The following is a 26,179-nucleotide window of genomic DNA, read 5'->3' as shown; positions in this document are numbered from 1 at the left end:
TTCAGTAAGTAATGTGAAGAAGAGGTGCCATGAGGACATTTAACAGGGGGCCTAAGCTAGTCTGGAAGTTCGAGGGAAGTCGTCCTTGAGGAAGTACCTTTTGAATGAGATCTGAAAAAGGAATAAAGTTGAAAGAGGAGAGGAGCGCCTGAGTGGCTCAGTGGGTTAAGTGTCTAACTCTTGATTTCAGCTCAGGTCACAGTCTCACGGTGAGCCCCACATCCAGCTCCATGCTGTCGGTGCAAAGCCTGCTTGAGATGCTCTTTCGTTTCCTCTCTGTCTGCCTCTGCCCTGCTTGTTCTCTCTCTTGCTCTTCTCAAAATAAGTAAATAAGCTTAAGAAAGAAAGAAAAAGAAAGGAAGGGAGGGAGGGAGGGAGGGAGGGAGGGAGGGAGGAAGGGAGGAAGGGAGGGAGGAAGAAGAAGAAGAAAGAAAGAAAGAAAGAAAGAAAGAAAGAAAGAAAGAAAGAAAGAAAGAAAGAAAGAAAGAAAGAAAGAAAGAAAGAAAGAGAAAGAGAGAAAAAGAAAAAGAAAAAGACTTTCCGGGTAGAGGGAATAGCATGTACAAAAGTCTGTTTCTAGGGGAACACAGTGCATTGGAAGCCATGGTGGCCAGAGTGCTAGAGAGGTGGGTCTGAGAGGAGACTGGAGGCTGAAAGCCATACCCTGCAGTACCCTCAGGTCATGCTAAGGATTGGGATCTTACACTAAGAGCAGCAGAGAGCCATTGGATTGTTGGGACAAGAAGAATTTTTTAAATCAGCTTTGTATTGTGAAATGTCACCGAAGCTGAACTGTGGGGAATGACACAGAGGACAATAATGGCCAGAAGTAGAGCAGGCAGGAATCTGTTGCAGTGGTCCAGACTGGAGATGATGGTGGCGTGGGTTATGTATTGACAGTGAAGATGAGAGAAAAGAGGAGAGAATGAGTGCTATTTAGGAGACAAAATCAGCAGAACTTGATACTGGATGGATATGGAGAAGTGAGGGCTGGGGAGGGGTCAAGGATAACCTTTTGTTTTCCTATTTGTTGACACTATGGGAATGTAAGATGTCTCCTATGAAGCTTGTATAGCAAAAGAAGACCGAATCCTGGAAAACACCAATATTTGGTGATTGATATTTGATGAGTAAATAAAAGTCTGTAAGAGGCTGGCACAGAGAAGGGAACAGAGAAGTAGGAGGAAAATTGGAGGAGTGGCATCTAGGCAGCCAGAGATGAAGAACCTCTCAGAAAGGAGAGAATCATCAATTGTGTCAAGTGAAGATAAAGCCGAGTAAAGAAAATCTGGAAAGTGCCCTTTTGCACTTAGCAACTAGAAGGTCACTGGGAGCGATATACTGGTAAAACAGTTAACCATCACCTTGGAGAGCAGGAAAGCCGGATTTATAGTACTTGCCAATGTCTGTCGTGTAAAACACTCCTGCCATGGATGATTTTAAGCTGCCAACGTGATGTCACTGAATGCGGAGTTGAGAAGAGAGACTCCAGTTGGCTCGTGAGAGCCGGTATGAGCCTGCTGAGTAGTTTCAGTGTGGTGGTACAGGTGGAAACTTGGGGGGGGGGGCAGATGCAGGAGCAGAGAGGAAGAGAGTCAGCAAGGGTTCTTGTTTCCAGAAGCTGAGCTAGGAAGGAGAGAGGAGAGAGAAAAGGAGCTGTAAGTGGAACCTGACGCTTGGAGACCAGGATTCCACCACGTGGGGTGAAACAAAGGAAGAGGAGGCAAGAAAGTTGAGGGTATTGGCGAGAGACTCAGTGGTAGCCAAGAACTAGAAAGCCTGGGTTTAATATAAGGAAGTACAGACCTCAGTGTCTGATAAGACACACACAAATGGAGGAGGCCTGAAGGCTCTTCTACAACTACTTTCATATTTGTCTCTCACCATCATCCTGTTGTGTTGCCAGTGATTATTGTCTTCATCTGAGAGCTGTGGGCACAGAGCATAGAGAAGCCAAGGGGCCCAGAGACACAGGGCCAACACCTGTCAGTTTTCAGGACATGGTTCTCACCACCCCCAGCTGACTCCACATGGACTAAGAGATTTTTTGGAAGGTGGGGGACTGGGCCAATGACAACTGCTGTGCTTTCCTCAAAATGAGTGTTTATTAGCTTGAGACTCGAATACCCCGAGTCCTATGTCTTTCTTTTGTTGTTGTTTTTTGTTTTTTGGTCAATGTGTTCTTCTGTGGCAGTTCGTGTAGGCAGACCTCATTTCACTGCGCATCACTTCACCGTGATTTGCACTTTCTGCATTTTTGGGTTTTTTTTTTTTTTTTTACACATTAAAGGTTTGTGGCAACCCAGCATTGAGCAAGTCTGTTGGTGTCTCTGTGTTACATTTTGGTAATTCTTGCAATATTTCAAGCTTTTTCATTATTATATTTGTTATGGGGATCTGTGATCAGTGTTTACAACTCACTGAAAGCTCGGATGAGGCTTAACATTTTTTTAGCAAGGAAGTATTTTTTTTTAATGAAGGCATGACACTGTTTTGGGGTTGTTTTTTTTTTTTTTTTTTTTTTAAGTAGGCTTCACGAAACCCAGCATGGAGCCAAATGTGGGGCTTGAACTCACAACCCTGAGATCAAGACCTGAGCTAAGATCAAGAGTCAGACGCTTAACCAACTGAGCCACCCTGGTGCCCCTGTATATCGGTTTTTTTAAATATAATGCTATTGCACAATTAATGGACTATAGTATAGTATAAACATACTTTTACACGTATTAGAAAACCAAAAAATTCAATTGACTTGTTTTTTCGTGATACTCATTTTATTGTGGTGGTCTAGAGTCAAACCCACAATATCTCCAAGGTGTACTCCTGTATGACCAGGCACTCTTCTAAGCATCTAATTAATGTTAATTTATTTAATCCTCATATCAATCCTGTGAGATAGATGTTGATATTATCATCCCCATCAACGTTTAATGTTGTTATCTTTTGCTGTACAGTGCCACAAAACTTAGTGGCTTAAAACAGCCATACACAGTGTTCTCGGATCATATGGTTCTGTGGTTTGACTGGGATCAGCTGAGCGGGCCCCTCTTGCAGGTACAGTCAGATGGTGGCATCGTCTAAAGTCTTGACCACCCTGGGCATCCGAGCAGTCCCAGCCCAGCTTGGATTCAAGGGTGGAGGGATGGACTATACTTCTCAATGGGGCAGTAGTAGGCACATACAACGAGGGAAGGGATTGATGGCAGGCATCTTTAGGGACAAGCTATTCTACAAGAGCTAATCCCCAATGAGAAAACCAAGCACAGAGAAGTTATCTTACCCAAGGTCATACAGCTGGTATGTGGAGAAGCAGAGTTCCCCGGCAGGTGAGTTCCAGAGCCGGCTAATAGAGGCAAAGGGCACTGAAGCCCGAGAGCACAGACCTCCTCTCACCACACAGCTGTGGTGGGTAGGAGCACAGCATTATTTGTAGTAGAACCAGAGAGTTCCTGGGATTAGCTGTCAAGGATTTGGGAGAGCTGAAGAAATTCTGAAAATACTTTAAATGGAAATAAATGAGGAGGGTACAAATTGAGTCAAATTTCAAGGACTATCTAAACAAGGCTCTTTTCATGTTGGGGGTGAAAATGGAGTCTTGCGTGGCCCAAAGCAAATGGGAGACTTCATACTTTTGCTTGCCTCTACCCAATCAGGAAAGAATAGAAGTATAGCGAGGAGTGGGGGAGGGGTGTATTGTTTGTTTGTTTGTTTTTCTTATAACTAATCAAAATCTGAAACTTTTAGTCAGCTACTCCAAAGGTTAAAATATGGGGGGAGCCTATGACTGGACCAAGGAATTCGAATCTGAGATATAGACTGACCCCCGAAAGGATCTTCATGCCCCTTCTGTGCCCCCCCGTTGTATAATGTCTAATGTATAATGCTCTGAAAATCTAGGTCATCACTTAACTTTTATACATTGCGGACCCTCTGATGGAAGAACATCTTCCATTAGGAAGGCCATCTAAAAGAAATTGCCATCTCTAATTCAAAAATTTACTCACTTCACATAAGCGATAGGCTACTGCCAGAGAGAAGCTGACTCAGCTCTGATGCTTGGCCAGTTTCTCTCCCGAAATCTGGCCAGCTGAGATACTGTGTAGCTTAGGTGCTGTTCATTTCTAGCTTCTCAGTTTTACGAGGCTAAAAGGCCACATCCCACACCTTAACTGGAACATGCCCAATATCTGTGTAAATGTGGTTATAGTGGGAAGAGCAGCAAGCCATTTCCCAGGTCAGATCCCTTCATTTCTGATGTTTCTCTTCCTGAAGAGAAACCCAGGGCCACGATTTTTGTCATCATAATGGGAACCAGCCTCCTCTGCTAGTGCTCATGTGGACTGTGGCCACATTCCAGCCACTGGGAACTCCTCACCATTCAGTGGCATCCTTACACCTAAGCAGGAAGGCCCCACCCTGGCCCTCCTCCGGAGGTCCCCCCTCCCTCCAGGCAGAGTCTGCATGCAGGGCCAACAATGAGGTACCCACCCAGAGTGCTCAGGACCTGAGAATTCTCTGCCCACTTGCAGGACCTGCTCGGATCTCTTCCCTGCCAGGGTCACTCCCCTAGACCCCAGGGACAGGCAAGGAGCAGGTGTTTGCAAGGGATGTGGACGGAGTTTGTGATGAAGTTTCAAGATCACATGTGTATGTGCCCAAAGCCCCGGCAGTGTGGGAAGGAGCAGGGCGGAGAGTAAGAAGAAATACAAGGACACCCTGGGCCCAGCCTTTCTCATGCTGTCTCACCCCAGTCAGGAACACCACAGACTGGGTCCTCTAAATCCAAACCTGGCCTCCCAGATTGTTAGGAAGGTATGTTTACCAAAGGACGAGAATAGAGCATATTAAATTAAGAGCTTACTCACCTGACTTATAACCTTCAAATTTAGATACATGATATACTACCATTGACCCTCAACCAACACGAGTTTGAACTGTGTGAATCCACTTATATGCAGATTCTTTTTATAAATACAGTACAGTGCTATAAATGTATTTTCTCTTTCCTATGGTCTTCTTAATAAGATTTTTCTAGCTTACTTTATTATAAGAATACAGTATGTAATACATCTACAACATATACATAATTGACTGTTTATATTATCAGTGAGGCCTCTGGTCAACAGTAGGCTCTTAGTGGTTAAGTTTCTCGGGAGTCAAAGGTTATACATAGGTCAGGTCCCCAGTCCCTGCATTGTTCGAGAGTCCACTGCATAGGCTTCCATCTGTGCTCTTGCCTTTGACCTTGTTGAACTTTGGGGGGCTGTCACCACTCCCCAGAGTATCTGGCTTTTCATCACACTGTGTCTGAGTACAAGTTCCTAGCAATATTGAAAGGTCCGTTCTCACGCCACTCCGCCCCCACCCACAGACATGATCATTTCTCAGTGTCTAGGTCAAAAGTCCCTTCTAAAGAAAGCTTCTTCCTTCAGGTGTTTTGTGAGACCAACCCTCAGACCTCAGCTTGCCTTTGCCTGAGTCCGGCCCCACAGCTCTCTGGCAAAATCCTTTTTCAATTCCACCTTTCCACCTTTCAATTCCCTCAGACGGCACGCTCCTCCAGGCAGAGTCCAGAGCTTCCTGATTTAGCTGTGTTTCCAGCATCAGCACAGCAATGCCAAACACGAGTCCTCTGCTAAGGGTGCTGATTCTCCATTCCAGGGTGACCAACTGTCACTGTGTGTCCAGGAAGGAGGGTTTTCCCAAGAGGCGGGGCTTTTCAGTGCTTAAACCAGGTCAGTCTTGGAAAACCCAGGATGACTGGTCACCCTAATGGGGAAGAGTTTCTTCAGAACGGGAGGGGGCATCAGCAGCCACAACAGAAGTAGAACTAAGCCCCCATCTGTCCTGCTAAGTGTGGTGGACAGCTCTGGGTTTTCCTGGTAGACATCTCTGGGGTTTCCTGCTGAGTCCTCTTCTAGTCTGATGGTGAAAGCACCTGAATTTCCTTTAGAAATCACCTCTCCCTCGCTTCTCAGCCCCACCTTCAGGCCATATCGATCAGGTTGGGTGTGGCTGGTAGGTGGGCAACACATAACCTTGTTCTAGTATACTGGATTTCTACTTCTCAGCACAAGGGCAAGGAAACTGAGCCATGACCCTCTCAGCTGCCACGGACAGAATAGTTGGCTTTAAGCAAAGCAGGATGTGAGGGCTTAAGAAAAATGGTACTGTCTCTTTCCTCTCTCTCTCTCTTTCTCTCTGTCTCTCCTATGTCTCCCATTTCTCTCTGCTCTACTTTCCTCTCTACTGGCTTCAGTCTCAGACTGGTTCTCTCCAACTGACGGCAAAGATGCCTATGCTGAAGGGAATAAAGTCCCCACTCCCCGCAAAACCTTCAAAGAGAACAGAGACACATCTTATTTTTTTTTACTTTTTTTTTTAAGTTTATTTATTTTTGAGACAGAGAGAGACAGAGCATGAATGGGAGAGGGGCAGAGAGAGAGGGAGACACAGAATCGGAAGCAGGCTCCAGGCTCTGAGCCATCAGCCCAGAGCCCGACGCGGGGCTCGAACTCATGGACCGCGAGATCGTGACCTGAGCTGAAGTCGGACGCTTAACTGAATGAGCCACTCAGGGGCCCCGAGACACATCTAATAATAAACAGCAGAGTCTGAATTCCTCTAACCAGCAGAGTCTGAATTCAAACCCAGAACATCCAACATCATCGTAATCTCTACTAATAGAGGTTTTATGCCCCTCCTTCTGGGACATGCTGAAGAAAAGTCCATCAAAATGACCACAGAACACACTGTGTTTGGCTAAAACTAACTGAGCAAGGGACTTGTGCCAAATGCTTCCATCTGAGCAAGAACCGGGAAAGAAAGTATTGTTTTCACCATTTAATAGAGGCAGAAAGGCCCGTGCCCAAGGACTTCACCACTCACAGTGATGAGAATCTACATAGGAAATGAGAACTCAGTTTACTAGCAGGTCCTCAAGCTGGGATATTGTTTCCTCTGCAACTACACCCCTGCCTGTTCCACTCCCCGCCTCACTCGTGCTGCCCGTGCTGCCCGAGGAACACCCAGCCTTCACTCCTCACCGCTTATGTTTGATCATTCAATGACTTTCACTGATGAATGCAAACACATCAGAATAGGTGAGCCCAGGAATTCCCTTGGTTAACAGAAATGACTGCTCTCTGCTTAATAAAAGGGGAAAGCAGGCTAATGCATTGGTAGGTGTTTATTCATTATGTACGTATTTAATGAGCTGGTACATGGTAAAAGAAAAAAAAATTTTTTTCAAATACAGTGAAAGGAGACACAGAGAAAAATAAGTTACCCTCGCATTCTGCCCCAAGGTTTCTCCCAGGAGGCATGCACTGTTCTAGATCTTGGGTAGTCCTCCACAGACATCCTATGCATATCCAAGCATATATGTATATTTTATATATTAGCTATATATATTATACAAACTTATATATTTTTGTTTCCTTCCTTTTTTACACAAATGTGAGAACGCTACACATAGCATTCAGTACTTAATTTATTTAACAATAATAATATCCAATAATCTCCAATATCATGGAGAGCCTTTCGGGGGACACGGGGGGGTCTGTCTTCTTCTTGTTATGCCTACATCGTACTCTGTACTCTCTCTAATAAGTGTCCTACATTTGTTTCCAATCTTTTCTTTATTCGCGCATTTTAGACCAACTTTTATAACAAAGATGGAAACAAACAGGAAGAGAGTTTTCTGCTTAACTCTCATCTAGAAAATCCAGTGAACAGAAGCTCCAATCCCTTCTGAGTCTCCTGGTAGCTTGAATCAACATAATTCAAATTCTGAGCTCTCAAGCGTAAGTCTTCAGAACATTTTGCTCTGTATTCAATGCAAACTAAACAGAAGTGCCTCTGTCTTCAGGGTCTTTTGTTGTTTAGGCAAAAATGGGATGTGGGAAGGAAACAAGGGAAGAACCTAAGATGGATGGATGAAAGTTGGAACCAGGAAGCCCTCCACCTCATCTCTGAGCCCCCTTCGTGCCACCTTAATTCGTTCTCTCTGCGCTCCCAGCCTTCTCTGTGTCTCCCTGCCCGCAGTGCAAGGTGCTGGCCAGGCCCACGGGACCTCACAAAGCGTCCGTCAGAGACTGACTGCCGTCCCTGTGCACTAATTGCCAATTCTGGAAAAGAATATCTGATTCCTGCCCTCCCCCAACCCCCGTTGAAGAAATTGGTTCCCTTTGGTCAGTTTAGTCTGGATCCAATTAGCTCTGGTTAAAGGGACAGAGCCCTGTCAGAAGATAGCTGCAGAGGCCCGATCCTAACCGGAAACGCAACCTTCAGAGAAGGGAGGGTGGGCTAGGAGAGGTCAAGTGCCCACCACGAGGTCCTGCAGGGGCAAGAGCTGCTTAGTCAGTGACTGTATCAGCATGACCCTCGAGACCTGTCGTGATGGCTTCGACTTCGCCATCCAGCTTTCCAGCCCCAAGTCTCCGATTACGGACGTACCTGGACAGTTGTAAAAAGGTCTGCCTGGCTTAGAGGCAGGCTCAGGCCTTGTCCCACAACAGTGTTTCACATGTTTTTGTGCATGAGATGGCACGTGGCGAGGTGTGCGATTTGGGAAGGTGCTGGGAAAGGATGTCTCAACCCACCCCCACACCCCCCACCCCGACACATACTACACATTAAAAAGTGACCTTGCTTTGACAGTTGTTTCCACCTCCCTTTGCCAATTTGCAAACATGTTCTTAAGACAGTTTATAAACCTGTTTATGCGAAACTTGTTTTTGAATGCGTTCTTTTTGAAAGCATATTTATTTAAAAAAGAAAGCATGTTTATATTTGGAAAGCGAGTAACGTAAACAAGCTGTCAGCGTTTGACAGAGGGCTGACGGAGGCTGGGGTAGGATCTGCGCCTAGATTGCTGCCTGCTGTAGCCTCCAACCCCCAGGAAAAGTTTAGCATGAAAGCCCAGTCTGCCCTACCCCCCATAGGCATAAATCTCATGGTTTCTCTCTCAAGAACACTGAACCGGACACGCGAACCGTGGAGGGGACTCCATCCTTTCTGCAGAGCCGAGGAAAAAATCTTGCCAGCAGAGGTCACTGACGCTCCAGCTTGTGATTTAGCAGCAGCCCAGGCAGGAGGCCAATCCCGGTAAGGTTGTGCCCACTCTTCTTCCAGCTCCTGTCCATTCACTTGCTCCCTGCTTTGCATATTGAAGGAAGTAACTGTCAGTGTTGCCATAACAAAAGTGTGTGCATGCTATCAACAGTTTTTCTAGGTAGTACCTACCCTTTCATATCCCAAACCTAAGAGTTTTTAGTTTAACATTAAGTTAATACTCAGGATAAGATGGGCAATAACTTGAAACACAGAACATCGGGTTCTGCTTCAACCTTGGTTTGCACTTGACCAGGTGTAGCCCATCCCATAAACCAGTTATGTCTGCCTCTTGCCTGAATTACTAGGAAGCGACCCCACCACACACACAGGTAAACACACACACAGTGGCCTGAGGTAATATGCAAAGACCCCTGTAATGCAGGGATGGGTGCTGTGGTATGGCATGGAGTCAGACAACCCAGTGAGAGGGGTGAAAAGAGAAGGCACCTGTTGACTGCCTGCAAAGAATGAGGGGCATTTAGGAGCCGCCGATGGGCCTATAGCTAGCCTTGGACTAGCTGCATACATCAGACCTACTTGCCAGCATTCTGTAGTGGCACGAGATGCTACGAGTGGTCATCTGTCCATTAAGGGTGGAGGGGAAGAAACTGCATCTATAGGATGGGGGAGAGAATAGTAGGGCCAAAAACACACAAAAAAACAAACTATTGACCTGCCATATGACAGCACCCACCTTATATACTGGCAGGGGCTAAGATGCTGCCAGCCTCAGAGGCCAAGTGAGAATATTAACCTCTCAAGCCATTAAGATATATTGTATGGCCTGTTCTCCACCCCGGCAGCCATGGAATTGCACCTCACAGCCACCGGGCCACAGATGTGTGATGGTCCTGAAAAACCAGAAGGAGGTACAGGGGTACAGTGGCAGCAGGAATCCCCAGTGAGAGGAAGGAAGCCGCCCACTAGCCTGGGAAGAGGTCTGAGGAAGAAGCATGTGACCTAGGCCTAAGTCAATCAATTGCATTTTCCGCAGTGACAGCGATTGGCTCAGCAGTGTGCATGTGACTCACCCAGAGCCAATGAGACTTAAGATTCCCAGGAAAGTTGTAGGAGAGAAGGTCTGTTTCTACCCCCGGGGAGACTTGGAGCTGAAAAGATAGAGTCCGGAGATACTGGATTCTTCTTGGCAGCTGAGCTTTGTGGGGCCACCTTGAAGCTCCTGAATTTATAACTGATACGGTGTAAGAACCTCAAGTGGAGGGAAATTGGGTGCTGATAACATTGTTTGAGCCCTGAACGCAGCCATACCTGAAGTTAATTTTACTCCTAGGTTTTCCGTGTGCCAACAAACTCCCTTTGGTTTTTTTTTTTTTTAATTTTTTTTTTTTTTTTTTTTTTTAGCATTTATTTATTTTTGAGACAGAGAGAGACAAAGCATGAACGGGGGAGGGTCAGAGAGAGGGAGACACAGAATCTGAAGCAGGCTCCAGGCTCTGAGCTGTCAGCACAGAGCCCGACGCTCCCTTTGTGCTGTTTAGAACCGCACTCCCGTGCCCCCTGGGGTGGAAGAGATGAGGTAAGTGTTCTTGGAGCCACTTCTGCCGTCTGATACCCTTAGGGTTCTTTGTGTTGAAGTTGATCCGAGATAAACCCAACTGGCCAGAGCAAGCTGCTCCCGCTTCAGGAGTCCCCTGAAGCTTGCTCCCTCACAAACATCTGGACTATTCTGAATCTTTCTGACCATTCCTGGCTCCAGAGTGGGAGCCAACAACTTCAAGGCATGAATCTGAACTCTTAAGATCCACACAGGGGTACCAGCATTCCCACTGCATATCACCTACAGAAAACAATACACATTTACAAGCATCTCATTGACATTGAAGTTAAAACTTCAAATTTAAAAGTTTTTCTAATTTTTTTTTTTTTTTTTTTTTTCAGAGAGAGAGAGACAGAAGCAGAGAGAGGGAGACATAAAATCCAAAGCAGGCTCCAGGCCCTGAGCTGCCAGCACAGAGCCCGACACGGGGCTTGAGCCCACGAACTACGAGATCATGACCTGAGCTCAACTGACTGAGCCTCCCAGGTGCCCCTAAAACTTCGACTTTAGATGTAGAAGAGCTTCTAGCAGGAGAGAGATGAGAAATTGGATCATTCCCATAATCACTAATTTAGATGTGTAAAGTATCACAGCTTTCCCCTTTCTTTATTCAAAGTTCTGCCTTTATTGCCTTCCTTACGTGATGCTAAAAAATAGGGTTGGGGGGGGCGCCTGGCTGGCTCAACTGGTAGAAGTTGCGACTCTGGGTGGTGAGTTTGAGCCCCACCCTGGGTGTAGAGATTACTTAAATCAGTAAACTTTAAAAAAGTACATCTAGGGGCTCAGTCGGTTGAGCATCCGACTTCGGCTCAGGTCATGATCTCACGGCTCGTGAGTTCGAGCCCCACGTCGGGCTCTGTGCTGACAGCTCAGAGCCTGGAGCCTGCTTCTGATTCTGTGTCTCCCTCTCTCTCTCAAAAATAAATAAACATTAAATTTTTTAAAAAGTGTATCTAGGGGCGCCTGGGTGGCGCAGTCGGTTAAGCGTCCAACTTCAGCCAGGTCACGATCTCGCGGTCCGTGAGTTCGAGCCCCGCGTCAGGCTCTGGGCTGATGGCTCAGAGCCTGGAGCCTGTTTCCGATTCTGTGTCTCCCTCTCTCTCTGCCCCTCCCCCGTTCATGCTCTGTCTCTCTCTGTCCCCAAAATAAGTAAACGTTGAAAAAAAAATTAAAAAAAAAAAAAGTGTATCTAGGGATCATTTCTGCTTTTGATCCTTTTTTGGCTTTTTAACTGAAGTTAAACATGCCGGCAGCACACTGCACAAATCTTAAGTGTACAGCTTGATGGATTTTCATATGTAGAACAAATGATCTGTTCCCTTTGGGTCTGGGTCCTCATCTGTCAAGTGACTGTTAGTGAGGCAGCAATCCCCAGAGATTTCTTCCAAGCCAGTGACCCCATTCTAGATGTTTCCATGCAGTGGCACCTAGATCCCTGTTGCAGTGTGCCTTTTACCCCACGCCTGATGCAGTGGCTCTGCGTGGTTGGCCGCGGATAAATCTTTTTAGGCTGAGTTTCCTCAGGACTGCCTCTGACGGTGACTCCATGGCCCACAGCACGGCCACAGTCATCATTGTGTCCTCAGCACGCGCTGGTAAACGAGCACGTGGAGAGGGTTTAATAGATACTTTACTGGAGGGGTGGATGGATGGATGGATTGATGAGTGGGTGGATGGGTCTCAATTCCAAATCCTTCAGGGAGAGAAAAAGAACTAAACAAAGAAAAAAGCTGGTTCTGAGGAAATCGGGCTGTTGTCTTGACAGGAAAGAGGATTTCCTGGCCATCCAGCCAGATGCTTATTGTTCAAATCAATTTCTGGTTCCACTGTAATATAACTGCACAAACTGCTTAGAAACCCTCTGGAGTCCAGCATACTGCTTTAAGCCATGAGGAAAGCAGAGTGTTTATAAATTGTTGGCTGAAGGGTTTGTGTTATGCCTGATAATGTTAAATCAGGTAGGGGGAAAGCATGTGTATCATTTAAGATGCTTTGGACAGCAATCCATAGAAAAGCCAGCTTAGCAAGATGTCCCCAAGTAGGCATCTCTAAATCTCAGTTGTATCAGTAAGGACTTGGGCCTTTATTCACATCTGTCAGCTCTGCATATGGTACCTACCCTCAGAAGATGGCCAGAGAAGCAGACCCTCACACAAGTCCAAAAGCAAGATGAAAGGGCAGCATGGCAGCACTTTCTCCCTGCCTCAAAGGCCCTCAGCAGTCCACAATTTAGACCAATCGCTGGCAAGGAAGAAAAGCATGGCTGCAATAAGGGTTAGCCTCTGGGATTGACTCATGGTCACCGAATAACTGTACAAAATCAGGGTTCTTTGAGCATGGGAAGTGAAGACAAAAATTATGAGGGAGCAACCAGCATGTTTTCTATGGCATGGACACATTGGCAGTCACTGGCGATCATCCAGACCAATCCAAATTCAACTAAATAAATTATTTTTTAACTTTAAATAATCCATTTCCACAGTAAAATTGGATGATAGCCATTGACCAGGCAACCAAGGGCCCTGCATATAAAGCTCTAGTAGCTTCTACAGGCTATCGGTGACAATGAAGGCCTTCTTGCTCTGTTTACCACAGATTCTCTCCAGCAAATGTAGAGACTTGATAAGTGTGTCGGCCTCTTCCTGGGTAAAGGTCATGGCTCTCGGAGAAAGCGGCTCATTGTGTGGCCTGGCAGAACAGCCATCACTTGTTCCTTCTTAGTGAAACTCAGCAGTCTGGGACCAGGACTGAGTACCCTTCAGCTTCCCTTGCTAGCTCCACCTCAAGAGCACACCCACATGAGCCTGGATAAATGACTCTGTGAGGGAGGCATGTGGGGGTGGGCAATGACCCTGGGAGGGCCAGAGACCGAGGGCAAGGGGTGATTTCCCAGGAAGTACCAAAAATGTCACCTAAGAGGCTCATGTACTAACAATTAGCCTTTTATTCCCACCCTCTCTCTGCAGTTATGCGGGCAGGACCAAGGCTACCCTGGATGTAGTGTGTGTGTGTGTGTGTCAGAGAGGGAGATCAGGATTAGCATGTGTGAATGAGCAGGAGAGAAGTGGCAGGCCAGAGGGCCAGAGAGTGAGTTGTACCTGTTGTGATCAGTTCACCCCCAGGGATCACCCTGAGTCCACATGGTGGCACTCTTTTCCCTCCCTGCCAGGTTTGGGAGGAGTGCCTGGGACCAACTGAGTGAAAGAACTGATGTATGCTGGATCATAATCACTCTCATGGGCTCTCTTGGCCTCTTTTCTACCTTCTTCAGCGTTTTGCTACCCTCATCCTTTCTCCTTGTCTCCACCCTTGCCTGCAATAATTGGAGCCCACTTCCCCCAAGAACAGGAAATGTGTACCATTAGAGGCACTGAAGATAATTTCAGGGACACATAGACAAACGTTTTATAGTTTAATGGATATGCCTTTCTTGACCCTTGTCATTCCCAAAAACAATAGTAAGTTGTATATTGGCCATGAGAATTCCATTGGTTCTTGAGTTCTTCCTCCAGGAAAAGAATGTTGAACTCTAGAGGCTGGAGGAAAACAAGGCCCAGATGGAGGGAATTTGAATGGCATCTTGGAACATAAAAGCAGTGATTTAACTCTTAAAAAATCACATCTTTGGGCTCCTAATCCAGTGCTTCTCTCTCTACATCATACATACGTCTGTTAAATATATCTGTCTCATCTAGAGCATTTTCTTTTTTTCTATTAACAAAGATCTTGTACATTACTCAGTGGAAATAACTGCTTTATAGAGGACGATGTAGGGAGCTGGTAATTTCTGGTTCTACCCTGATTTCCAATTCCACTTTCATCTAAGTCTCTCAACAGATCTTTAAATATCTTTCATTTAATTTCCTCATCCAGGAAATTACAGTACATTACCGATATTTTAATGAGTTCTTAGTTAAGAATTTCAAAGGTAACAACTATCTGTAGCCAGGTTTCAAAAAAAAAGTTTAATTGAAATGAAATTCCAATACCCCAGATAAAAAGCTACATCATATACAAGATTAAATAGCTCAGTTCCTGTGCCAACCTTTTTTTTTTTAACGTTTATTTATTTTTGAGACAGAGAGAGACAGAGCATGAATAGGGGAGGGTCAGAGAGAGGGAGACACAGAATCTGAAACAGGCTCCAGGCTCTGAGCTGTCAGCACAGACTCCGACGCAGGGCTCGAACTCACGGACCGTGAGATCATGACCCGAGCCGAAGTCGGCCGCTTAACCGACTGAGTTACCCAGGCGCCCCTGTGCCAACCTTTTTTATAAATTTGTCGTTTCTCATTGCAGACTCAAGGTAACTGAGACATCTAGTGTCCAGTCCTAAGAAAAACAAATTTCCACCAATTCTGGTTTTAAAGAACTCACCAAATCTCATGGTACTTGTGAGTAAAGCTATGAATTTCTCCTCCTTAATTCTAGAAAACCTCTTCGTGGTGCTTTCTGGGCCTAACCCTCTTCCAGGTGAAAACTGTTTTCAGATCGCAGACGCTCACAAAAGTTTTCTCAAATTTCCTGTTCTTGTTACAACAGTGTTGCCATTCACATGGATAAAATCCATCCCCTTGATCCCATCCCTCCTCCTCCAACTTCTTTAGCAATTTCCCCAGATAGAAGATGCCTCTCTAGCAAACCAACGAGCAAACAAACACACCCAAAAGCACAGAACTTGGAGAGCTTCCAGGTTGGCAAACGTGGATATGCAGGGAAAGTGGCACGTGCCCAAGGAGGGCACGCAAGCTTCATGTCCTTTTCCCCATTTCTTGCCCTAAGCATCTCTTCCATTTGGCTTTCCCTAACTGTACTCTTTAATAATAAATAGTAACCTAGCTAAATGGAAAAAAGAAAGTTCCTCTCTTCTTCAATGGCCTGCTAAGGTCACACCTTGTTTTCTGGATTTCTAGTCAATGAGTATGTATATATAAATTCAAGATATTGAAATTATTTAGTACATGTACAAAATATATGTAAAAGTATAAAATTATAAAATATTTTTACAATATAAAATATATAATATATCACATATATATACACAAAAAGCATGTATTCATTTTTATCACATAATGAATACTATTTTCATATCATGATAACTTTTATATTCTTTTAAAAATTTTTTTAACGTTTTTATTTATTTTTGAGACAGAGAGAGACAGAGCATGAACGGGGGAGGGGCAGAGAGAGAGGGAGACGCAGACTCGGAAGCAGGCTCCAGGCTCTGAGCCATCAGCCCAGAGCCCGACTCGGGGCTCGAACTCACAGACCACGAGATCGTGACCTGAGCTGAAGTCAGACGCTTAACTGACTGAGCCACCCAGGCGCCCCTCATGATAACTTTTAAAAGCGACACCAAAGGCAATATATGACACCAAAGGCAAAAGCAGCAAAAGAAAAAAAAAATAGGTCAGTTGGACATTGTCAAAATTAAAAACTTTGGTGATTCAAAGGATATCACCAAGAAAATGCTAAGAGAACCCTCAGAATGGTAGAAAATATTTTAAAATCATATATCTGGTAAAGGACATATCTAGAATATATAAAGTGCAATTACGACTCAATTATAAACAGATACATAACCCATTTTTTAAATGGACCAATGAGCTACACAGACATTTTTCCAAAGAAAATATACAAATGGCTAATAAGCACATGAAAAGATGCTCCACACCACTAATCATCAGGGAAATGCAGATCAAAACCGCAATGAGATACCACCTCACACCCACTAGATGGCTATAATCGAAAAAACAAAACAACAACAACAACAAAACAGGTAATAACAAGATTTAGGGATCATGTAGAGAAATTGGAACCCTTACGCATTGCTAGCGGGAATGTAAAGTGGTGCAACCTTTTTGGAAACAGTCTGGAAGTTCCTCAAAATATTGAATATAGAGTTAGTAGAGGACCCAGCAATTCCACTCCTAAGTAAATACTCAAGAGAAACGAAAGTATATATCCACACACAGACTTGTATGCCAGTGTTCACGTCAGCATGATTCGTAATAGCCAAAAAAGTATAAACAATCCAAATGCCCATCAACTGATGAAAAGTATAGCCACACTGCAGAATATTATTCATCCATATGAAAGAATGAAGTACTGGGGTGCCTGGGTGGCCTAGCTGGTTAAGCATCTGCTCTTGGTTTCAACTCAGGTCACCATCTCACAGTTTGGGCTCTATGCTGACAGTGGGGAGCCTGCTCGGGATTCTCCTTCTCCCCTTCTCTCCCTGGCCCTCCCCCACTCATCCTATTTCTGTCTCTCTAAATAAATAAATAAAAACTTTTTAAAAAGCTAATTATAAGTAGTAACATATTTTAAATAATCAACAAACAAAATTATTTTTAAAATGCCCCGTAATCCATGCACTGAACAGCTTCGTAACCTTTGTTTCTACCCATCTTACAAAGACTAAGGCAACCTCCCTGAATGTCTCTACAAAAGAATTTCTAGGGGTTACTGCTGAAGTTAATCCTAGACCATGGCTCCTCCAGGTGAAAATAAAACTGATTTCTAGAAAGAAAAAACCAAGTTCTCCACTGGGGAGGGAGGAAAGACCTCAGAAATAAATCAACCAATCACATTAAGTAGAAAAAGGACGTGAGAAAGATGGATCAATTGTAAACCAAACTATGGCCTTGGCCAAACCATGCTAACTTCTCTGAGCCCAGCTGCTGCCTCTGTTAATGGGAATAATAACCCTGCACACAGGTTTCACACCGGGTTGCCCCAGGGCTGTTGTGAAGGTCAGAGGATTGTCTGCCAAGAACAGTGACCTCCTGCCCTCGTTTGCCACGTTTCCCAGTTTTAAAACCAAAGTAGTCTCCAGAAAACCTAGATGAGTTGGGTATCGTACTACAATTGAGTTTTTAAGGTCCAAAGTAGATTTTGGAGCACAGGAAGAAATACACAGGTTGACATGCGTCTGAATCAACATTTAGTTCATTTAAGTTAGAAAAATAAGTTTAAAGTCACTTGTAAACAGAGTTGTTTTATTCATAAATACATACATTCGAAAGTATAAAAATAAAAATAATTATTTTCTCTCACCCTTGAGAGAGGTGATATTCTCCTAACAATAACTATTTCTTTTTTTTTTTTAACGTTTATTTATTTTTGAGACAGAGAGAGACAGAGCATGAACGGGGGGGAGGGTCAGAGAGAGAGGGAGACACAGAATCAGAAGCAGGCTCCAGGCTCTGAGCTGTCAGCACAGAGCCCGACGTGGGGCTTGAATTCACGGACCGCGAGATCACAACCTGAGCCAAAGTAACATCAGGTAACAACCTGATGCTTACCCAACTGACCCACCCAGGCGCCCCCATCAATAACTATTTCTATAAATTGACCTGGGGCACCTGGGTGGCTCAGTCAGTTGAGTGTCCGACTTCGGCTCAGATCATGATCTCACGGTTCGCGGGTCTGAGCCCTGAGTTGGGCTCTGTGCTGACAGCTCAGAGCTCAGAGCTGCTTTAGATTCTGTGTCTCCTCTCTCTGCCCCTCCCCTGCTTGCTCTCTGACTCTGTCTCTCTCTCAAAAATAAGCATTAAAGAAATTTTTTAATTGACCTAGCTAAATACCCTTAAGCATTTACTACATTTACAAATTTTTCTTACAAGAATTTTTAAAACATTTTTTAAGTTTTTTAATTTGTTTTGAGAGAGAACGAATGTGAGCAGGGGAGGGGCAGAGAGAGGGAGGGAGAGAGAGAATTCCAAGCAAGCTCTGCACTGTCAGCACAGGGCCTGACATGGGGCTTGAACCCATGAACCATGAGATCCTGACCTGAGCCAAAATCCAGAGTCCTTCTGCTTAACTGACTGAGCCACCCAGGCACCCCTAAGACAACATTTACAAATTTAGTGTCAAATCCTCTCAGGCGTTTCAGTTACCTCATAAAACAGTTATAAACTTAACAAACAAAATCTTGCTGAATCCAACCAATCAGCAAAACTAGAATGCAGCCCACAGAATGGGAGAAGATATTTGCAAATGACATATCAAATAAAGGGTTAGTATCCAAAATATACAAAGAACTTATACAAGTCAACACCCCAAAAACAAATAACCCAATTAGAAAATGGGCAGAAGACATGAACAGACATTTCTCCAAAGAAGACATCCAGATGGCTAATGGACACATGAAAAGATGTCTGTTATTACTTACCATCAGGGAAATACAAATCAAATACAATGAGATATCACCTCACACCTGTCAGAATGGCAAAAATCAATAACACAAGAAACAACAAGTGTTGGTTGAGGATGTGGAGAAAAAGGAACACTAGTGCACTGTTGGTAGGAATGCAAACTGGTGCAGCCATTCTGGAAAACAGTATGGAGTTTCCTCAAAAAGTTAGAACTGCCTTATACAGTCGCACTACTGGGTATTTACCCAAAGAATACAAAACACTAATTCAAATGTTTATTTTTTGAAAGAGAGGGGGGAAGAAACAGAGGGAAAGAGAGAGACAGAGAATTCCAAGCAGGATCCTTGCTATCAACCCAGAGCCCAACGCTTGGCTGGATCTCACGAATTGTGAGGTCATGACCTGAGCCGAGATCAAGTGTCAGACTCTTTTTTTTTTTAAATTTTTTTTTCAACGTTTATTTATTTTTGGGTCAGAGAGAGAGCATGAATGGGAGAGGGGCAGAGAGAGAGGGAGACACAGAATCGGAAACAGGCTCCAGGCTCTGAGCCATCAGCCCAGAGCCTGACGCGGGGCTCGAACTCACGGACCACGAGATCGTGACCTGGGTGAAGTCGGACGCTTAACCGACTGCGCCACCCAGGCGCCCCCAAGTGTCAGACTCTTAACTGACTGAGTCACTCAGGTGTCCCAAAAAACACTAATTCAAAGGGATACCTGCACCCTGTGTTTATAGCAGCATTATTTATATTAGCCAAGATATGGAGGCATTCCAAGTGTCCATCAATGGATGACTGGATATATACAATGGAATATTATTCAGCCATAAAAAAGAATGACATGTTGGGGCGCCTGGGTGGCTCACTTGATCGAGCATCCAAACCTTAATTTTGGCTCAGGGCATGATCCCAGAGTCATGGGATCAAGCCCCTTGTCAGACTCCGTGCTGAGAATGGAGACTGCTAAAGATTCTCTCTCTTCTTCTGCCCCTCTCCCCTTCTCACTCTCTCTCTAAAATAAACTTTTTTAAAAGAATGAAATCTTGCCGTTTGCAGTGACATAGCTGGAGCTAGAGAGTATAATGCTAAGCCAAATAGGTCAGAGAAAGACAAATACCATATGATTTCATTCATATGTGGAAATTAAGAAACAAAACAAATAGGCAAAGGGAGGGAAAAAAAAAAAGAGAGAGAGAGGCAAACCAAGAAACAGACTGTTAACTATAGAGAACAAACTGATGGTTACCAGAGGGGAGGTGGGTGGGGGATGGGTGAAATAGGCGATGGGGACTAAAGAGTGCCCTTGTGATGAGCACCGGGTGCTGTATGGAAGTGTTGAATCACTATATTACACGCCTGAGATATAACACTGTACATTAACCAGCTGGAATTAAAATAAAACTTTAAAAACTTTTAAAACGATATTAACTAGAAAAAAAAATCTTGCTAAATCCGTCAAAAAGTAATAAATACATGAAATGAAACTTATTGATGTTGGGGCACCTGGGTGGCTCAGTCATTGAGAGTCCAACTTCAGCTCAGGTTATGATCTCACAGTTCATGAGTTTGAGCCCTGCATCGGGCTCTGTGCTGATAGTACCGAGCCTGCTTTGGATCATCGGTCTCCCCCTCACTCTCTGCCCCTCCCCCACTTGCATTCTCTCATGATGTCTCTCTCTCTCTCAAAAATAAATAAACTTAATTATTGATGTAGGAAATCAAATTCACTTAACATTCAAACTCTGTTTACAAATTTAATTACATTATCTTAGTTTCTAATTAAAATCTCTTAATTTATCCAAAAGAATAAATAACGAATATAAATTATAATGATGATTATGCAACTTATATTTAACTCTAGTGTTTAATAGTATGGTTGATTTACTTTATCACACCCAAACTTTTTTCCCTATCTTCCTACAAAGACAGTTTATCCAACCCAGTTGCAGAGCTGCTATCTCAGATCCATGGAACATGAACCCAGAACCCAGGATGCCCTCCACTGAGATGTTAACCCAGTACCTGTTAATACTCTGAGTCTCCTTTTAGAGTATGTGACTGTCTAAGCCCATGTATCCTTTTCTCCAATTTCTGCCTTGACCTCTTATATAACTTTCAATTTTCTGATTTTCTGAATCCTATTTATAATCAACCAGCCTATTCCCCTCTGGGTTTACATTGAAGAGATTTTTCCCCCCTCTTTACACCTGCCTTAATTATCTTGTTTTCAAGTATTCTGAAACTTTTTGATGAACAATATGGTTTTGGGTTTTTTTTTGAGAGAGAGAAAGAGAGAGAGAGGGAGAGAGAGGACATGTGGGGGAGGGGCAGAGGGAAAAGGAGAGAGAGAATCTTAAGCTCAGCATGGGAGCCTGATGCTGGGATCTATCTCAGGACGGTGAGATCATGACCTGAGCCAAAATCAAAAGTCAGACACTTAACCCAGTGAGCCACCCAGGCGCCCCTAGTACATTTAAAGCACTTTGCAAATATAAGGAAATATAGACTTACAAATGTTACTGCCATTATTATTTGGTCAACATTGATGAGTTCCTTTATATCAATTAATAAATACTTGTTGAGGGGTGCCTGGCTGGCTCAGTCAGTAGAGCATGTGACTCTTTATCTTGGGGTTGTAAGTCTAAGACCCACATTGGGTGTAGAGATTACTTAAAAAAATAAAATCTTTTTAAAAATACATACATACATACATACTTGTTGAATAAGTTGTAAGGGGAAAATCAAAATTCTATGGGGTTGTAAGTCTAAGACCCACATTGGGTGTAGAGATTACTTAAAAAAATAAAAATCTTTTTTTTTTTAATTTTTTTTCAACGTTTTATTCATTTTTGGGACAGAGAGAGACAGAGCATGAACGGGGGAGGGGCAGAGAGAGAGGGAGACACAGAATCGGAAACAGGCTCCAGGCTCTGAGCCATCAGCCCAGAGCCTGACGCGGGGCTCGAACTCACGGACGGCGAGATCGTGACCTGGCTGAAGTCAGACGCTTAACCGACTGCGCCACCCAGGCGCCCCTAAAAATCTTTTTAAAAATACATACATACATACATACATACATACTTGTTGAATAAGATGTAAGGGGAAAATCACAATTCTATTCTATTGCATTTTGAGAAATGGCAGATGATTCTAATAGTTCATCTGGAAGAAAAAGCAAACAAGAAAAGATGAGAAAAATTCCAAAGGCAATTAGCAATGAGGAAGACTTAGATATTAAAAGTTATTAAATAGTTATTGTGGTCAAATATGTGTGGTATTGGCACAGTAATTGACCCGCCGATTAAGGGAACAGAAATGAAAGTCATAAAATTGTAATTACATATAAGATTGTGTAGTTTATAATAAAAGCAGGAATACAAACCAATGAAAAGTAAATGGCCTATTAAACAAATGGTGTTGAGATTCTTGCCTATTGGGGGGAAATATGTGAAGTTTGGTTCCAACCACATGCTAAAATTAATTTCAAATGAATTAAAGAGTGAAATGCTCTGTCTCTCTATCTCAAAAATAAATAAATGTTAAAAAAAATTTTTTTTAAAGAGTTTGGAAATCTGTCCAGAAGTAGAGATAAGCAAGCCAACAACTCCGTTTTAACACTGGCACAATAAAACCACTGACAAGAGATGAGGGAACTCAACATTATGAAGTCAATAAGAATTTCTCCTAAAATGGACGAATAGACCAAGGTGCGCATATGTGTTTGACATATAACCTTTAAAAATATATGTGTCCCTATGAAGCATAATTAGTAACATCTTTGGCCAGGATTCTGTTAGCTATCATGTTCATGCTTTCTTTTCCAGCGTAATAACAGATGTTTACAATAATGACTAAGGAACTTCAGGTTCCTGAAGTTTCTTTTCTATAATCTTTTATTGATGAAATCACCACACCATCACTATACAATGTATTTCTATCACAAATGTCTGTGTCTGCAAGTGACTCATGCAGAGCACACAAGGTAATTTTATTAATTGTTCCATTCCCTGACAACACTTGTGCAACAGATACTGGACTACAGTTTAATGTAGAAGGTTCTCTTATCTGAAGTGTAGACAATGGCATTAAACAAAGCTAGTATTTAATAGAGAAAAGGTAAGAAAATAGTAAGTTTAGCTGATGAAATGAAGTCAAATTTAAAAATGCAAAAATCGGGGGGCGGGGTGCCTGGGTGGCTTCAGTTGGTTAAGCGTCCAATTTTGGCTTAGGTCATGATCTGATGGTTCGTGGGTTTGAACCCCACATCAGGCTCTGTGCCACAGAGCCTGCTTCAGATCCTGTTTCCCTCTCTATCTGCCCCTCCCTCACTCATTCTCTCTCTCTCTCTCTCTCTCTCTCTCTCCCCCCCGTCTCTCGTAAGAAGGGAATTGTCTAAAATGTTAAAATCTATCCTGTGCATATCTATTAAGTTATCAGGAGTATCTGTGGCACTCTTTAAAATCAGCCCGGCCGTGGTATCCAACAGACAAAATAACCAACGAGGGAAAGTGCTCCGTTCATCTCCCATGAAATGTTACACTTCAGCCAAAGCCTGGGATGGGTTCCATCCTTTCTCTTCAAAATGCCTTTCCTTCTCGCTCTCTCTCTCAAAATGCAGTAATTTCATCAGAGGCTGCACAAAACCTTTAACTTCAATCTCCCAAATATGGTTTTCTTCCTGCCAATTCCCTTCTCATGACACAGTCAGAAACTCTAGCTCTCTCAAAGCTGACATTCTAGTTTCTCACTCTCTGTCACTCAGGTTCTCCATGACATGCTGTAACTTTCTTTTGGTCTTGCTCCCCAGTTGTCCCTGTGCAAATCCTGTAGGCAAAGAAGTATAAGTCCACCCCTGGATGAGACATCGCCTATCTCCCTTTCCTGCTTCTGTTCAATGCCTTTCCCCCCGCTGCCATTCCAGGCATCTGAAGTGACTTTTTCTCTTGTCAATAAATGGTGCCTTCCTTAAAATAAAATCACCAACTTTTTAGGTGTTAAAGGTCCTTTAAAAAAAAAAATGAACATTGATGATATAAACAGTGGCTTGTTTCTAACATTTCGCTTTGCAGAATAAAAAGTTGATAGCCCTATGTTGGCCCTCCCATTAAAACCATGTTAGCACAAAAAAAACAAAAAACAAAAAACAAAAACAACAACAAAAAAACATGTTAGCACAGCAAACTTGTGAATTGTAGAGTCAGAGAAGCTCAGCCCTACAAAGAAGTCTCCCTTTGCAACTCCTGGCCTGACCCCATTGAGAGAAAATAGGAGAACTGTCTAGTCCTGAGGCTCCTGTGAGTTCAAGGATAGCAAAGAGCCCTTTCTCCTCTCTCTGTTAAGATTTGCCCTCAGAGTCTGGTTTCCTGTCTGAGGACCTACGTCTTCTTCCGGCCATTCACTGGACAGATGTGGTCTACCCACAGGGCTGCGGTCTCAGCCTGCAGGCCTCAGTGGAACAACCACATTAGAACATAACATGTGGCATGAAAAATTATCAACGTATATAATGGTGATAATATAGTTTTGAAATAGACGAAGATGCTGTTTTATTGTATATTTCCTTATGCTGACCTCTCTCCACCCCCATACCTCCAGCGGTTTCCAGTTACTCAGGGAAGCTTAGGATTGTTATAGGAGGAATAGAAAGAAAAAGAGAAACAGAGAAAGCAAAAGTTAAGTGTCTGTTTCCAAATGAGATTTTTGAATTTTTCAGCCAGATTATCTTAAAACTAGGCTTTGTAAAGGAGAAAAGATAGTCTAGATTCTCTTCTCTGGCTTGTTAACATATCAAAAGCCAACTTGATCATAGAGTTCTTACGAAGGGAAGTCCTGGAGTAAAGAGGAAGAGAAGGAGGAATGCCTACCCTATCAGTTCTAGTGGACTATCTAAGAAAGAAGGGGAAGTAAGGTAGCGTAGCCCTCAGAGGTGAGCCTAATCTCCCTTCTCTTGGTTCCACCCAAAGCAAGGAGGTTTGTGAGGTGGGTGGGGGAAAGGTTAGGGGTTTCCAAAGACTTCATCTTTGGGACTCTGAGAGGGCCTGATGTTGCAGGTGATTGGCATCACCCCGGGAATGGCTTCCTCAACAGCATAGCATCATTCTGCTGGGAGAGAAGCAAAATGTGATTTCCTGGGCTGCCTCCAGGACCAGTATGGAATAAATTGGACCAAGGAGTTCCCATCTGCTCCAGAGAAGAGGCCTGGAAAGTAGCTGAATCGAGAGCCAGCAGGCCTCCAAGCATAGGCCAAGGAAAAGGTGAATCAGCAGTAAGACTGGGGGTGGACACCCTAGGCAAGAGCCAGATGGAGGATGTGGGGTCTGCAGCAGCAGCCAGAGCAGAGACTGAGTCATCAGGGAGCAGAAGCAGGCCTTCCAAGGCAGGAGGGACCAGGCCTTAGGTACTGTAGTTACAGCCTCAGCAGAGCTCACAGAACTTCCAGAGATGGATCGGATACAACCCAGGAAGCGTCCAGACCACCCACCCACAGCAGAAATCAACAAAGATGCACAAGATTCTGCATGGACCTGAGGATCCTATCTTTTCTCTGTCCCTGCAGGGTCTGCTAGCCACAACTCCGCCATCTCGAAGAGACAGAAAAGGAGGATGCATTTACCTAAGGAGGACCATTTACCTAAAATGTCTGTTTAAATTGTGTGCCGGAATACTTTTCTCTCCCTTCGGTGGTTAGAGGCTCATCAGGAAGACAAAAACTATTTTAGAGACATGAAAATGCTGCATCTTCTCTTGCGCACTTGTGAGGAGGGTGAAAAAATCTGCAACCCTTCACACTCAGGAGTGTCGCCAGCTCTTCCCGTCCTCCTCCCCGTTGCTAAATGTGGTGCCGCTTAGCTGCTCAGTTCCTCCCATCCACCCACACCCAACTGTGGAGAAGAGCTTGCAGGGTCCAGACCAGATCTTTGGGAATTCCACCACACAACCAGGGGGAGGGGAGAGGGATGGAAGTGGTATAAGCCACACAGGTAGGTTGCAAGGAGAAAGAGGCCACGGAGAGCAGGGGGCATGAATGTGTTCAGATGCATCATGTAGGAGAGGGAGAAGAAGGGAGAGAGCGGGTGGATGGGAGAGCACACTATTGGTGGGGAACGAGAGTGAGGAATGGAATGGTTGAATATTAGAGAAGAGGAAAAGTATTTTGGTGAAAGATGCTGTGGATTACATACTTGGATCCCATTCATATTCCTTGAGATTTAAAAGTGGAATTCCTGGGGCGCCTGGGTGGCGCAGTCGGTTAAGCGTCCGACTTCAGCCAGGTCACGATCTCGCGGTCCGGGAGTTCGAGCCCCGCGTCCGGCTCTGGGCTGATGGCTCAGAGCCTGGAGCCTGTT

At 44.1% G+C, this 26,179-nt stretch overlaps 1 protein-coding gene across 6 annotated transcripts in view; it reads left to right on the top strand.

The window, feature by feature from the left end:
• Positions 1-26,179, top strand: part of ZBTB38 (zinc finger and BTB domain containing 38) — a 171,036-nt gene extending 144,857 nt beyond the window's left edge. For 3 of the 6 annotated variants that reach the window (XR_890744.4, XR_006585448.1, XR_006585450.1), the window contains 2 exons: positions 8,974-9,108; positions 25,390-26,179. The gene's annotated coding sequence lies outside the window, so the exon portion shown is untranslated. Of the gene's footprint in view, positions 1-7,410; positions 7,806-8,973; positions 9,109-14,974; positions 15,070-25,389 lie in introns of those variants that run through there. The other 3 variants (XR_006585447.1, XR_002745428.2, XR_002144845.3) reach the window with 3 other exon arrangements.

Source organism: Felis catus, chromosome C2, assembly GCF_018350175.1.
Source record: "Felis catus isolate Fca126 chromosome C2, F.catus_Fca126_mat1.0, whole genome shotgun sequence".
Classification (NCBI taxonomy): domain Eukaryota; kingdom Metazoa; phylum Chordata; class Mammalia; order Carnivora; family Felidae; genus Felis; species Felis catus.
Note: the sequence above shows the minus strand (reverse complement) of the source record. Positions and strands in the feature narration are given on the sequence as shown.